The following is a 13,964-nucleotide window of genomic DNA, read 5'->3' as shown; positions in this document are numbered from 1 at the left end:
TGAGTGCTGCCAGGATGCGATGAACCTATCTGCACAGCCTGGGAACCCTCCTGAGGCCCCTCTGGGCTCCTGCCATTGTGTCAGGTTCAACAGTGAATCGGAACCATCCTGCCATCTAACCGGTGCCGGTAAATCCACCCCAGGAACACTTGTTCCTCAGATAGCCAACTAATCCTGCAGACACTTCTAGAACACACAGCCTAACACGTGGCGGGTGTATGGCAGCAGTTCCCAAAGATGCCACTGCGCCCAGCCCCACAAGCCCTCAGCCCTCCCCCTGCACCCCTCCCCACCCACATCACACCCCCTACATACTTGGGCCCTATAGGCTTTGCCAGAAAAGAGTTTGGGGGACAAAACTGATACTGCTGCTGGGGTAGACTAGAAAATCAAAGGGCAATTGACTGGCATTTTTCTGTCCCCGTGACATCTTCATTTTGTGCAGAAAGTGGAGTTTGGATGCCACTGGCAGCTGCTGATCCTCCTGCAGGAGGCTGGAAGCCCACGGTCGCTCCAAATGGCAAGTTCTGTTGTTCCCTCCTCTTACGTGGTGGCAGGCAGCCTGTCACCTGGAGCCTTGCCTGACTTTGTTCCCTTCCACAGAGACTCACCACGGCAAGCCTGTGTGCCGCTGCCACTCACAGCCACTCTGTTCAAACCACATCAAGGAGCTGGAAAAATGATACAAAGTGGGTGGTAGAGGAAGAGGCAACTGCCTACCGGAGGTGATCGGAGCATGAAAAGCCCTCTTTCCTCCAGAACATTCTCCCCTGCCAGCTGTAAATGCCGAAAATATTAGAGGAAGAGTTTAATTCCTTCGGCTGAAAGCAGGTGGCACGTGGGAGGTGCGTGGCGCTTGCCCCTGCCTCCTCCTCTACGTTCGTGGCAGGCGTCACTACACAATCCGGAATCTTTCCTGCAGCTTTTCACCCCTTTCCAGCCACTGCCCTGCTAAGCTTCCCATTTATTCTCATTAAATATACCTTCTTGTATTTGTGGGAAATCATCTAAAATAATCCAGAAAAAAAAAAGTAAAGGGGGAGATAAGTGAAGAACGGAAGCAAAAATGATAGACTGTTGATAAATGTCGAAGCCAATGGGTTTGTGTGAGTTCATTATACTTTTCTCTCTACTTTTGTGTATATTTAAAATTCCTATGATATACTAGAAATCTAAATTAAAATATATATACAGGCCAGGTGTGGTGGCTCACGCCTGTAATCCCAGCACTTTAGAAGACCCAGGCAGGAGGATCACTTGAGCCCAGAAGTTCAAGACCAGTCTGGGCAACATGGCAAAACCCCATCTCTACCAAAAAACAACAAAAAAAAATTAAAAATTACCCCGGCATGGTGGTGCATGCCTGTAGTCCAAGCTACTCAGGAGGATGAAGTTGGGAGAATGGCTTAAACCCAGGAGGCGGAAATTGCAGTAAGCCATGATCGCAACACTGCACTCCAGCCTGGGTGACAGAGACACTGTTAAAATATATATAGATACACACACACACACACACACACACACACACACGCACACACGCTCACACGTACACACAGTATATGCATATATATGCCAGTTTCCTTTCCTACCTGATATCACTTAAATATCAACTTAAATTTTAATGCGAATGAGTTTTTCCATTGCTTTTGAGAGCAAATTTTGATAGTAAAAGAATAGAATAGCTGAATTCTCCATGGGGCAGGAGAAGGCCACCAGCTGGGAGGCAAACAGAGTCAGACATAATTGGGAGGCAAGGGTTCCCAAAAACCTGGAAGTGTGTTTACTTTACAAACTCTTAAGCCAGTGCTATTCAAGAGCAATCAAACTGGATTAGGGAAGTTTGGTGGAGAAAGTAAATGGCCATTTGCTCTTCGCATTATTGGTTTCTGAAGTGTGAATTTTTGCTGTGGTCCACCTCTGTTTTTTGCATCAAGTGGCTTGAGTGTTAGAGGCCAAAGTTTTGATTTGAGGTATGAAATTTAAAAGTCTGTGAACCAGCCCCTGTTGTTTCAATGAACCCAGTTTTCAAGTTATTGACTCTATACTCTTCTCTGATCCCAAGGACACCAGTGAATCTGTTTCTAGCCTCCAGCAGATTTGGAAGAGTTTGTTTCTCACCCATAATTTACTGAATTATTTTTATCCACGCTTCTCAGATGAAGCCACCCTTCAAAATATTGTGACATGGGAGAAGTTGCCGAAGACCTGCTCTTTCCATTACATCCCCCTCTAAACATCGGCTCTTCCCCGTTCAAAAGTCAGTCAATAAAAACATAATTCTACTGTGGGAACCTAAAAGCATTCAGCAATCGGAGTCTGGTTAAACAAACTGAAGTTATACACACAATGAAATATCTAGGCAACCATCAAAGAGGATGAATTTGATCTACAGGGGCTGAGATGAAAAGATCTCCAAGATACACTAGTTAGTGTGGAGCAAAAGCTTGGCTGCCCTGTGGACCTGAAGGGACAAGATCATTGAGAGGAAGTGTTTACCATTAGTCACCATAGCTGAAGGCTCACAATCCTGCCCCTGAGCAGAAAGACAGAGCGAAATGGTTGAGCACAGTGGGATGGCAGAGTTTGAAAATGATCGTGTGCCTTGTTCCAGAAGAGTAAAGCTGTTCCCCTCCGACTGAGACCTGAGACCTGGGAGCAGCTGAAAGGAACAAAGCCTATCATGATCTTTGCATATTTTTGCCTCTGCCTTTTGGAAATAGAAAGCAGTTACCTTAAGATTCAGACATAAATTGTTAAGTTTCTGAGCATCTGGCATTTTCTGTTTTCTTCTTTATGTACCTGAGCACTGTATTTAATAAAGTTCTTTGAAAATGCCTGGAGAGCAAATTCATGCTGGAGATAAAGAAGGAAAGGAGGTGTCGCACCTCCCGGGTCTAAATTTCAAAGGTGAGGCTGTGTGCCCTCAGGTGGGTAAAGTAAAAGAAGTGAGACAATGCACCAAACAGAAGGTGAACCTCAAGGGTTCAAGCTCTTTGGGTTCACACTCACAGCTGGATATTTTGTTTTCATAATTCTTCTCTGCTGGAATTTTTGTGGTTAGTTTTGCAGGGTATGGTGGAGACTGCCACATTCTCCTCTTATGCTAATGTGTATTCTCTGATCTTTGGCTGGGTAAATAGCTGTGTGGAATAAATACCCTATGTCCCAGCCTCCCTGGCTACTAAGTGAGGTCAACTGACTAAGTCAAAAGACAAGTAAGAGGATATGGTAAGTGCAGTTGGAACATGTGATTTCTGGACAGAGCCCTTAAAGAGAGAGATCCTGACTCATTCCCCTCCCTTTTCCTACTCGCTAGAATGTGAGCATAATGGCTGGAGCCTGAGCAGCCCTTTTGGACCACAAGGCAAAAGCTTCATGTGGAAGATGGAGAGCAACAAGAGACGTGGAGTCTGGCTTCCTGATGACTGTAGAACTGGCATGCCAGCTCAGGACAACCTATATTTACGGGAGAAATAAACTTCGATTTAGTTCAGGCCACTGCAGTGCTGGATTTTTTGTCACTAATAGTCAAGCTTAAATGTGGCTAATAGAGAGAGAAAATTTTCTGAGGTCTTTTGCCTTAAAGAATCAAATGGCTTTATCAGGGGTGTGTGTGTGTGTGTGTGTGTGTGTGTGTGTGTGTGTGCATGTGTGTGTGTCGGGGAATAAGGTTACCAGGGAGCACTTCAGAGAGGGGTCATGTACCTCCTCCACTTTCTGTAGAAAAGCCTCATTTTGGGGAGGTGTCCTCTGTTCCATTTCTCTCTTAGAGTCTCTTGTTTCGTTCCGAACAACTTCAACTGATTCCTCTAACAATCCAGGTGACTAAGTCTGGGTGGTCTAATTACAGTGACGACTGTTCCCTCTGAGTCTTTAGTTAAGAACCCCAGTTGTGATTCTAGACCTCTTATTTCTTTTTCCTGCAATAACCCACCTTCAATTCAGCTTCAGATAAATTTGAGTAAGTTTCATCAGAACTGGATCTTCCTTGCAGATCCACTATCTCCAGTAGACCCACTGCCAAGATGTACATTTTCATGAAAGCCCTAACAAGAAAGACTATTATGCTCAAGGTTGAACCCATGGATACAATAAAAAAAAGTGAAAGCCAGGATTCCTTCCAATCAACAGGGATTGATTTTGCTGTCAAGCAACTGGAAGATGGATGCACCAATGTCTGATTATAACATTAAAAAAAAGACACCTTCTGCTGTTGAGACATCATGACGCTAAGACTTCACCTTGTAACATTCCCAAGAAGGATAAGTGTAAGAGAAAGAAGGTGAGGCTATTTGCTCTGAAATACAATAAGGTTGATGAAGATTGGCAAAATGGGTCGTCTTTTCCAAGAGTGTCCTTCTAATGGTGTCTTCATGGGCCACCTTAACCCATGTATCTGTGCAACTGCTGTCTAATCCGTGCTGCAACAAACCAGAAGATAAGAACGCGTGTGAGTGTGTGTGTGTGTGTGTGTGTGAATAGAAGTCTAGAACTACTTTAAGTATTGGATTTTATGCCAACATTTGAAACACAAAAATTTAGATTTTATTCTTGAAAAGGCAAAATTATGATGATGGAGAACAGAATAGTGGTTTCCAGGGTCTGTATACGTGGGGTGGGAGCATAAGGGAGTTTTCTTGAGCATCATGAAATAGCTCTGAATCCTGATTAGGTTTATGTGGTTCCACAAAGGTATATATGTGTTAAAACTTATAGAACTAGATATCAAAACAAATTCAAGTTTACAGAATAATTTTTATTAAATTTTAAAAGGTCTTTCTGAGCAGTCAAAAAATAAACAGACCCACAGGCTTATTTATGATTAAAGTAATAAGAAACATACAGCAACTTCTTCCAAGCGCTGCCAGCATCTAGATATCAGTTGTCACACACTGAGGCCACTCTGTCACTTGGAGCTGCCTGCAAGGGTGAGCTCCCAGATCACAGGGGACCAAGCCCCTGGTGGAAGGACAGTGGGACAGTAACCAGTCACAAAAACTATTCCATCTTCTTACAAAGAAATATTCTCTGCACACAGTGATTCACAGAAGACCTCCAACATCTGCAAAAATAAAGCCACCTGCGAAAGAGAAAAAAGAAAATAGTTTGTTCGACCTGACTAGTTAACCAGAAGAATTACCACCACACACACAAAAAGAAAAATCATGTACAATGTAAGTATAACAGTCTGTTCTCTATAGATATCTTCTCCGAGTCTTCCAGTGGCTCACAGAAATCAGAACCGACTATGGAGCTGGTAAGAAAGTTGGCGCACAGGGAGGAGAGTCTCAAATGAGATGAAATTTCCCACTAGCACAGTACAATGGGAACACGGAGCCAAAATTAGCTTTACTTATGGGCAAGGACATAATTGGAGATTTCTTACCCGTCTGAATTTGGGGACTGGAATTGGTGCCCCCATCCCAACCAAATTCATGCACGGTAACTCTTGATAGCCATGCAGTACCCCTCTCCTCCCCACTTCCTGGCTCCAGGGGTGACTGGGATGTGTTCTGTGCCCCCATTCCACTTCCCCCTCAGCCCACTAGGATTTCAGCTACAGCTGTGAGAGTCAGTCTCCATGAATGGTGCAGGGGACCACCTTTCTATTTCTTTCCCACAGAGATTTTTATCCAGAATTCCAGGGTCTTAGAGTGCAGGGCAGTCTGAAGGCAACCTCAACCAGCGGGTTCTGAAATCAGTGAATAAATGTACCCGCTTCCCCTCCAAAGTGAAGTGTCCAAGGGGACACTCCTGACAGATCCTCACCAGAACTGGGCACAGTTGCCCGCCATGGCAGCCAGCTCAAGACTGACTTTCCCTCCTTCCCTGCCTGTCTCATTCTGCTCCCTCACTCCCTGGCCTTGGATCACCCCCAAATAAACTCACTGCTCCTGAATCCTTGTTTCAGGCTCAGTTTTCAGGGAAACTCAAACTAAGACAAATGGCTAGATTATGGCTATCTGCTCCATCTCACTCATTCCGTGAGGTCCTAGAGCCAGCTCCTGGAACATAATTGCACATTTCCATCAAACGCCATTGGCTGAAAAACTTCAATTCCTTAAAGTCAGTAAAGGACTGAGACATGGGCTGAGTCTAATGAGGAAGCTTTGCAGCTACCTCCCTATACCATTTCAGGAAGCTGCCCCTTTACAGCTCCAGATGCCTCTTGTCCCCAGCCCAGGCTCCCCTCGGCCCCCAGACTGTAACCAGCAGATCCTGACCATTTCTGTCTTCTGCCCTCATTTGTGTAATGAGCCCCAGGAGCCTGGCACTCTGAGCATTTCAGTGCCCACTGGAGGGCTTGAAATTTCTTCACTAATTAGGCAGGTGAAAGGGCTGTGCCAAGGGGTCTTTCCTTCTGCATCTAACACCAGTGTTACGCCAGGTGGCATAGCTTTCCCCCTCCCTCCTCAGTCTGTTCAAGCCCATTGCCTCCCAGCCACAACTGCTCAGGTTAAGATGCATCAAGATGGAAAGTTGCCACTTGATTAAGATAAAAATAAAATAATCAAAATATGTACCACGTTCCTCCTTTGAACAGATGGCCGGGAAGCTTGCCTCATAACACTGAACATCAAAAATGAATCAGAGGCTCATCTTCCTGCATAATCAAGAATTTGCTCACTGTTTGTACTACAGCCAGGCGGGAGGCAGAGATTCTATCCACAAAGGTGAGAAACGACAGAGAAACCATGAGGTCCATCGTGAGGCTCTCCCTAGTCTTTTTCTCAGCCACACTGGCCTGCATCAGACATTGTGTCACTGTGTGCAAGTGAAAGAGGAAAGAGGATGCAGAGTATAAAACAAATGAAAGATATGTCAATTCCCCCCTCAGGAGGGCCCAGAGCAACCCTTTATCAAACCATACTCACTGCCATTTTTTCCAAAGAAAGGGTATTTCAGACGCTCATGTTTTTTATCTCATGGAGACATCCCAATCTAGACAACTGTCACTTCACTCCAGTTACAATACTTGAGCACACTATATGATGATTTATTTGTTTACTTGTCTGAGCTCCCTTGAGCTCTTTGAAAACAAGGATCATTTCTTATGTGACTTGATATCACAGCGCCCAGCAGGGACCTAAATGAATGTTTGATGAATGAATGAATGAAAATAATCAGAATTGTTGAAAGAGCCTCTCAATTGGTCTAGCTTACTCCATTCTCTTTGCTCTCTTCCACATGGCCACCGGTTTAAATCTGTCTAAAAGCTTCACTGAGATAAACCTATAGGTGCTGTGAAATCACTCCAAGATATACAGTGAGGTGTAAAAGTGAGATACAAAACAATAGACATGTCTAATTGATTTTAAAGGAGAGGAGGAATATGTACATATATAGTTTAGCTATCCCTAAATGTTTCCAAGATATACAAGAGAAACAAAAAAATGTTCTATTCTGGGAAAGGAGAGCTAGGCGCTGGGGATGGAAAAGAACATTGCTTTTTAATACATATCCCTCTGAATTTTTCCCTTGCACATATATTTCTCCTTCCATTTAAAATGCCAATTAATAATTATTGTTTAAATTATGGTTAAAATTACTCTCATGTTCAAAAATATTCATCGACTACCTATTTCCTTCAAGCCAATTAATCTCGTAAACCCTAATTTGACTTTCTGACTTTTCCCCGATAATACCTTGCACAGACCCTCTCAGTAGTAAACAAGTCTCTGTGTTGTGGGATCATTTATGTTGTATCAAAGCTGCACAAATACACCGGCTCTACCTCCATGCACATGGTAGTGTTATAGTACTTCCTTGCCCCCCTGAACTTAAGGGCGGCCATGTATCACACCTTCATGGACTGGATGGAGGTTGAAGCATCCTCTCCTAGGCACTTTCCAAAACAGCTCCCAGTGACACTCGCTTCCCGCCATGTATCCATTTGTGTGGTCTCTTCCCCTGGAGAGTGAGCAAGGCCCAGCCAATCGCTTCTGGTGAATTGAATACGGCAAATGGAATGTTGCCTCCAAGATTAGGTAATAAAAAAACGTGGCTTCCATCTTGCTGGCATTCTCTCTCTCTCTCTCTCTCTCTCTCTCTCTCGCTCGCTCGCTCTTTTCACATGCTTGCCCTAATGGAGAAGGTCACCTGCCAACAACCATGTGAATGAACTTGGAAGTTGACCTGATCTTATTAAGTCGAGATGACTGTGCCTCAGCAGACATTTTGATTGCTGTCTAATGAAAGACCCTGAGCCAGACCACTCAGCTAAAGCACATCTGGATTCCTAACCCACAGAAATGGTGACATTATAAGGGCACATTGTTTTAAGCCACCAAGTTTTATAGTACTGTGTTATGCAGTGGTAGACAACTAAGATAGAGCCATTGCACCATTCCCTTTTCCTTGCCATGGTGATCCTAAAAGCACAGGTTGAGATGGACCTCGTCCCTGAGTGACTATGATGAGCAGAGCAGACCCCCACACAAGTAGATGAACAAGACATAACCCTGTGTCTATTAGGGTTGTTTGTTACTGCAGCATGACTTCATCTATTCTGACTAAAGCAGCATTTATGGGAAATCACTGTGAAATATGAAAGTATAATCCAAGTATAGACTATTACTATTAACATCTGAACACTGTTCCTATGTCCTGACCTTTGGCCCTCATCTTGTCTCTCTGGCTATTCACATCAACCATTCTTCAATTGGACCTTTCCCACAAACAACTCTCTAATTACCCTGGTCTGTGGCAGTCTGCCCCATCCTCTGAGTACTAACCACCCATCCCACTTTTTCTTTCCTATCACTTATTACAACTGTAACTAATTACATGTGCATCCATTCCATTTATTCAGTGTCTGTCACCTCTATTCGAATATAAACTCCAAGAGGACAGGGATCTTATGGGTTTTACTCATCATTATATTCCCAGCATCTGCCACAGTACCTAATACAAACACCTAAATAATGAATGAATGAATGAATGAATGAACGAATGAATGAATTCACACACTCTTATTCTCCTTTGTACACTCATTTTGACACAATTATAGAATATTTTCTTGGTTATTTTCGTATCTCACATGTTTGTTATGGCTTGCACCTCCCAAGTAAATTCTGAGTCCCTCAGGGCATAAGTTCCATTCTTCAATTGCCCGGACACTTCACAATCATGGCAGTGCCTTAAACATCATACAGTACCTACTGCAGTGCCTTGCTCATGGCCGGAGCACAATTACTGCTAAATTCATATTATTCTGTGTGCTCAACAAATTATTGTTAAACAAATTAATATAAATAAGCATATATCAATGTACTGGTGTGAATACAATTCTCAAGGAAATAGTACAGCAAATGAGTGAGGAGTGTGAGACGAGGGCAGATGAGAAAGGTTTTCTGCAGGAAGAGAGCTGGGGTATACATTTATATGGAGGCAGAGAAACAACCATGCATTTAGCTGGTCACCATGTCAGGCACCAGACTAAATGTGATCAATGTATTATTTTGCTTAATTTTCAAATTAGCCCTATGTGATAGGTCCTATCCCCTCCACTTTACAAATATGGAAACTGGAACACAGAGAGGTTAAGTGACTTGCCCTGGGTCACACAGCTAACCAATGGCGGAAGCAGCCACAAACTCAGATCTGCCTCTCTCCAAAGCCCGTCTCTACCATGCCAGAACCCACATTTGGATGTAAGCCTGGTTCTGTCATTTATTGGCTGCATGGCCTTGGGCAACATACTTAACCTCTCTTGACTCAGTTTCCTTAATTTAGTTAGGATTAATCATTGTACCCATCTCATGGGATTGTTGTATTAAGTGAGATAAAATATGTAAAGTGCTTAGGCCATGGGCCATGGTTGGTACTCCATAAATGTCACCCATTGTTGTAACTATTCAAAAACAGATTTGAGAGAAAAACATTCCCCTCCCAAAAAGAATTTTTATAAATGCCCCTTTTCATTCACATCTACTTTTGTTTTATATTTCTACACCCTAAGCTTTAGGACTGCAAGAAGAAGGATGTTTTGGGGACAGAAAAGGCCACGTGGGGAAGCCAGAGACAGATCTTATCTCCCCTGTCCCTACCAGCTTCTTCTGCCCACCACACATTGCCCTGTGCAGCCTGGGGATCCCACAGCACCAACTTGAGGTGAGGCATGGAGGCAGCCTCCTGTGCACTGCCCTCTGACCATCAACCCATGCCTATTCTCACAAATCCTCAAACAGGATCAGCCACATAATTTGCAAGGCCCAGTGCAAAATGAAAACGTAGGGGCCCCTTGTTCAAAAGACTTCCAAGACAGCAATAGCAGAACACCAAACCAAGCTTAGGGACCTTCTAAGCACAGGGCCTTGGTCAACCTCACAGGTCACCTATGAAGCTGTCCCTGCCCTCAAACCTCTCCCACGGGGCCCGAACAGCTGGGAGAGTCAGAAACAAATGAGACGCACCATCTCCCATCTCGGCTTCTCCATCCAGGCAAAATCTGATGTGGAAAACCCTTTCCTACAGAGTACCTCAGTATTTTGATTAAAACCCATGATAAACTTGTAAGTGCAACAAAAGAAGAAATTGATGTTTTAATACAACTCATTAGAGCACCTTTATTAACTCCAGAAATAGAAAGAGGATATAAAATGAAAGATTTGTTTAAAATCAACACTGCGCTGGTAAGGGCAGCCACAATTCCAGGAACATTAATTGCTGGGTAGCCTCATTACTGATTAAATAAGAAATCTCAAATACCATTAGACAATTGTGATTAAACGTATGTCATTCTAATTGAATGCGTGGTTTATTGCCTTCCACTGAATCAGCAGGTCACCTTCCTGTTTTGTATATTTGGAAAGGGCACATCTATGCAGTGACAGCACAGAGCCATTATTTCTCAGAGAGCCCTGAAACCCTCGCAGTTGTATCCTAAAATATGGCTGTACGTGCAGGTGGTGAAGGAGTATGCCATACAATAGGGAACCTGAGATGATGAAAATAAATCCCACTTAATGTCACAGCTGGGCACTTTTTCCTCTCATCTCATTACCCAGCTCTGGAGTCGCTTGCAGTCCCCCTGCCTTTGCAGTCATTCGAGGACTAGGGGGAGTTGGGCATCTTCTTGGCACAGAGAGGAAGCTCCCAGTCCTTGAAACTGGATCTGGCTGAGATTGTGGGGAAATGAAAAACCTCTGGTCTCATCTCTCCCTCACTTCTGCTAAGGAGCCAGAGCAGACGAGTCTTCTAAGGTCCATCCTTTTTGGTTTCCCAAGGATGAAAATACAAAATTAATGTTGTCACTGCTCTGACTGGTCTTCACTGCTCACCTATCCCGTGGGACATGGGCGATTATCTCCCCACCCTGCCCTTGGCTTTACCTGGAATAAGAGCCCAGGTGAAGCGGGACAAGCACCTTGCTGCAGGTCCACGGGCTGTATAGTCCCACATGGCACATCATTTCAGAAGGAATTAGGACACTACCAATACCAGGACCCACCCTGGAGGAAATCACACAGTAGGTTAGGTGGTTCTTAGTTGAGTTTTGTTACATGGCTGTGCACACACATGAGCATGCATGCACACACACATACACACACTGACCATGTGCACATGCCTGCAGGCGTTCACACACACATGCACACACATTCACAGTTACCACAATCTTCCTAAGCTCCAGATCTGGCCACATCAGTGCCCTGCTTCAGGTAAATGCCAGGGTTTTTCCTGACAGTTGGCCCTTTAAGGCCTCCACGAGCCGCTCCAACCTCCCTCTTCCTCTGATCCCCCAGTGACATCCTACACCCCTGCTCAAAGACCCAACAGACCCAGCACAGGGACGCACATGCTTCCTGCTCTGCCTGGAATGCTCCTGTTACAGTTACTTCTTCTCTTGTTTCTCCATAGTCCCTGGAAAGGAATGTTTCCTGCTGGTAAGAATTAAGCAGTTTCACTGCATCTATTCAAGTCTTCTCCATTTTCTTTCTTTTTAGCCTAACTAGCAGTCTGTCTACTTTGTTGATCTTTTCAAAAAATCAGCTCCTGGATTTATTGATTTTTTTAAAGGCTTTTTTTTGTGTCTCTATCTCCAGTTCTGCTCTGATCTTAGTTATTTCTTGTCTTCTGCTTGCTTTTGAGTTTTTTTTATCTTGTTCCTCTAGCTCTTTCAATTTTGACGATAGGGCGTCAATTTTAGATCTTTCCTTGTTTCTTATGTGGACATTTATATTGCTGTAAATTTCCCTCTAGACGCTGCTTTAAATGTGTCCCATAGGATCTAATATGTTGTGTCTTCATTCTCGTTGGTTTCGAAGAACATTTTTATTTCTGCCTTTATTTCATTGTTTATCCATTTTTCATTGATGAGCAAGTTGTTCAGTTGCCCTGTGATGGTGGGGTTTTGTGTGCTTTTCTTAATCCTGAGTTCTAACTTGATTGCACTGTGGTCTGAGAAAGTGTTTGTTATGATTTCCGTTATTTTGCATTTACTGAGGAGTGATTTACTTCCAATTATGTGGTCAATTTTGGAGTAAGTGCAATGTGGTGCTGAGAAGAATATGTATTCTGTGGATTTGGGGTGGAGTGTCCTGTAAATGTCTATTAGGTTTGCTTGGTCTAAATCTGCGTTCAAGTCCTGGATATCCTTCTTGAACTTCTGTCTCATTGATCTGTCCAATATTGTCAGTGGAGTGTTAAACTCTCCCACTATTATTGTGAGGGAGTCTAAGTCCCTTTGTAGGTCATTAAGAACTTGCTTTATGTATCTGGGTGCTCCTGTATTGGGTGCGTATATATTTAGGATCATTAGCTCTTCTTGTTGCATTGATCCTTTTACCAATATGTAATGCCCTTCTTTGTCTCTTTTGATCTTTGTTGGTTTAAAGTCCATTTTATCAGAGACTAGGATTGCTACCCCTGCTTTTTTTTGCTCTCCGTTTGCTTGGTAAATCTTCTCCCATCCCTTTATTTTGAGTCTATGTGATTCTTGCATGTGAGATCAAGTAGGCTTCATCCCAGGGATGAAAGGCTGGTTCAACATACACAAATCTATAAACATAATTCACCACATAAACAGAACCAAAGACAAAAACACATGATTTTCTCAATAGATGCAGAGAAGGCCTTCAACAAAATTCAACAGCCCTTTATGCTAAAAACTATCAATAAACCAGGTATCGATGAAACATATCTCAAAACAATAAAAGCTATTTACGACAAACCCACAGCCAATATCATACTGAATGTGCAAAAACTAGAAGCATTCCCTTTAAAAACTGGCACTAGACAAGGATGCCCTCTCTCACCACTCCTATTCAATATAGTATAGGAAGTTCTAGCCAGAGCGATTAGGCAAGAGGACATTCGATTAGGGAAAGAGGAAGTCAAATTGTCCCTATTTGCAGACAACATGATCGTATATTTAGAAGACTCCATCATCTCAGCCCAAAACCTCCTTAAGCTGATAAGCAACTTCAGCAAAGTCTCAAGATACAAAATCAATGTGCAGAAATCACAAGCATTCCTATACACCAAAAACAGACAGAGAGCCAAATCATGAGTGAACTCCCATTTACAATTGCTACAAAGAGAATAAAATACCTAGGAATACAACTTACAAAGGATGTAAAAGATTTCTTCAAGGAAAACTACAAACCACTGATCAAGGAAATAAGAGAGGACACAAACAGATGGGAAAACATTCCACGCTCATGGTTAGGAAGAATCAGTATTGTGAAAATGGCCATACTGCCCCAATTAATTTATATATTCAATGCTATCCCCGTCAAGTTACCATTGACATTCTTCACAGAATTGGAAAAAAAAAAACACTTTAAACTTCATATGGAACCAAAAGAGAGCCCGCATAGCCAAGAAAATCCTAAGCAAAAAGAACAAAGCTGGAGGCATCATGCTGCCTGACTTCAAACTATACTACAAGGCTACAGTAATCAAAACATCATGTACTGGTACCAAAACAGAAATATAGACCAATGGAACAGAACAGAGGTCTC

At 43.2% G+C, this 13,964-nt stretch overlaps 1 long non-coding RNA gene across 4 annotated transcripts in view; it reads right to left on the bottom strand.

Moving 5' to 3' along the window:
- Positions 1 to 4,791: 4,791 nt before the first annotated feature.
- The window catches only part of LOC108300512, a 91,254-nt gene continuing 82,081 nt past the window's right edge, over positions 4,792 to 13,964 (bottom strand). For all 4 annotated transcript variants that reach the window (XR_005199211.1, XR_005199212.1, XR_001823465.2 and 1 more), the window contains exon 3: positions 4,792 to 5,080. This is a non-coding gene — a long non-coding RNA (uncharacterized LOC108300512). The remainder of the gene's footprint in view (positions 5,081 to 13,964) is intronic.

This window comes from Cebus imitator, unplaced genomic scaffold, assembly GCF_001604975.1.
Source record: "Cebus imitator isolate Cc_AM_T3 unplaced genomic scaffold, Cebus_imitator-1.0 Scaffold28, whole genome shotgun sequence".
NCBI lineage: Eukaryota > Metazoa > Chordata > Mammalia > Primates > Cebidae > Cebus > Cebus imitator.
This window is presented reverse-complemented; position numbering and strand designations above follow the sequence as displayed.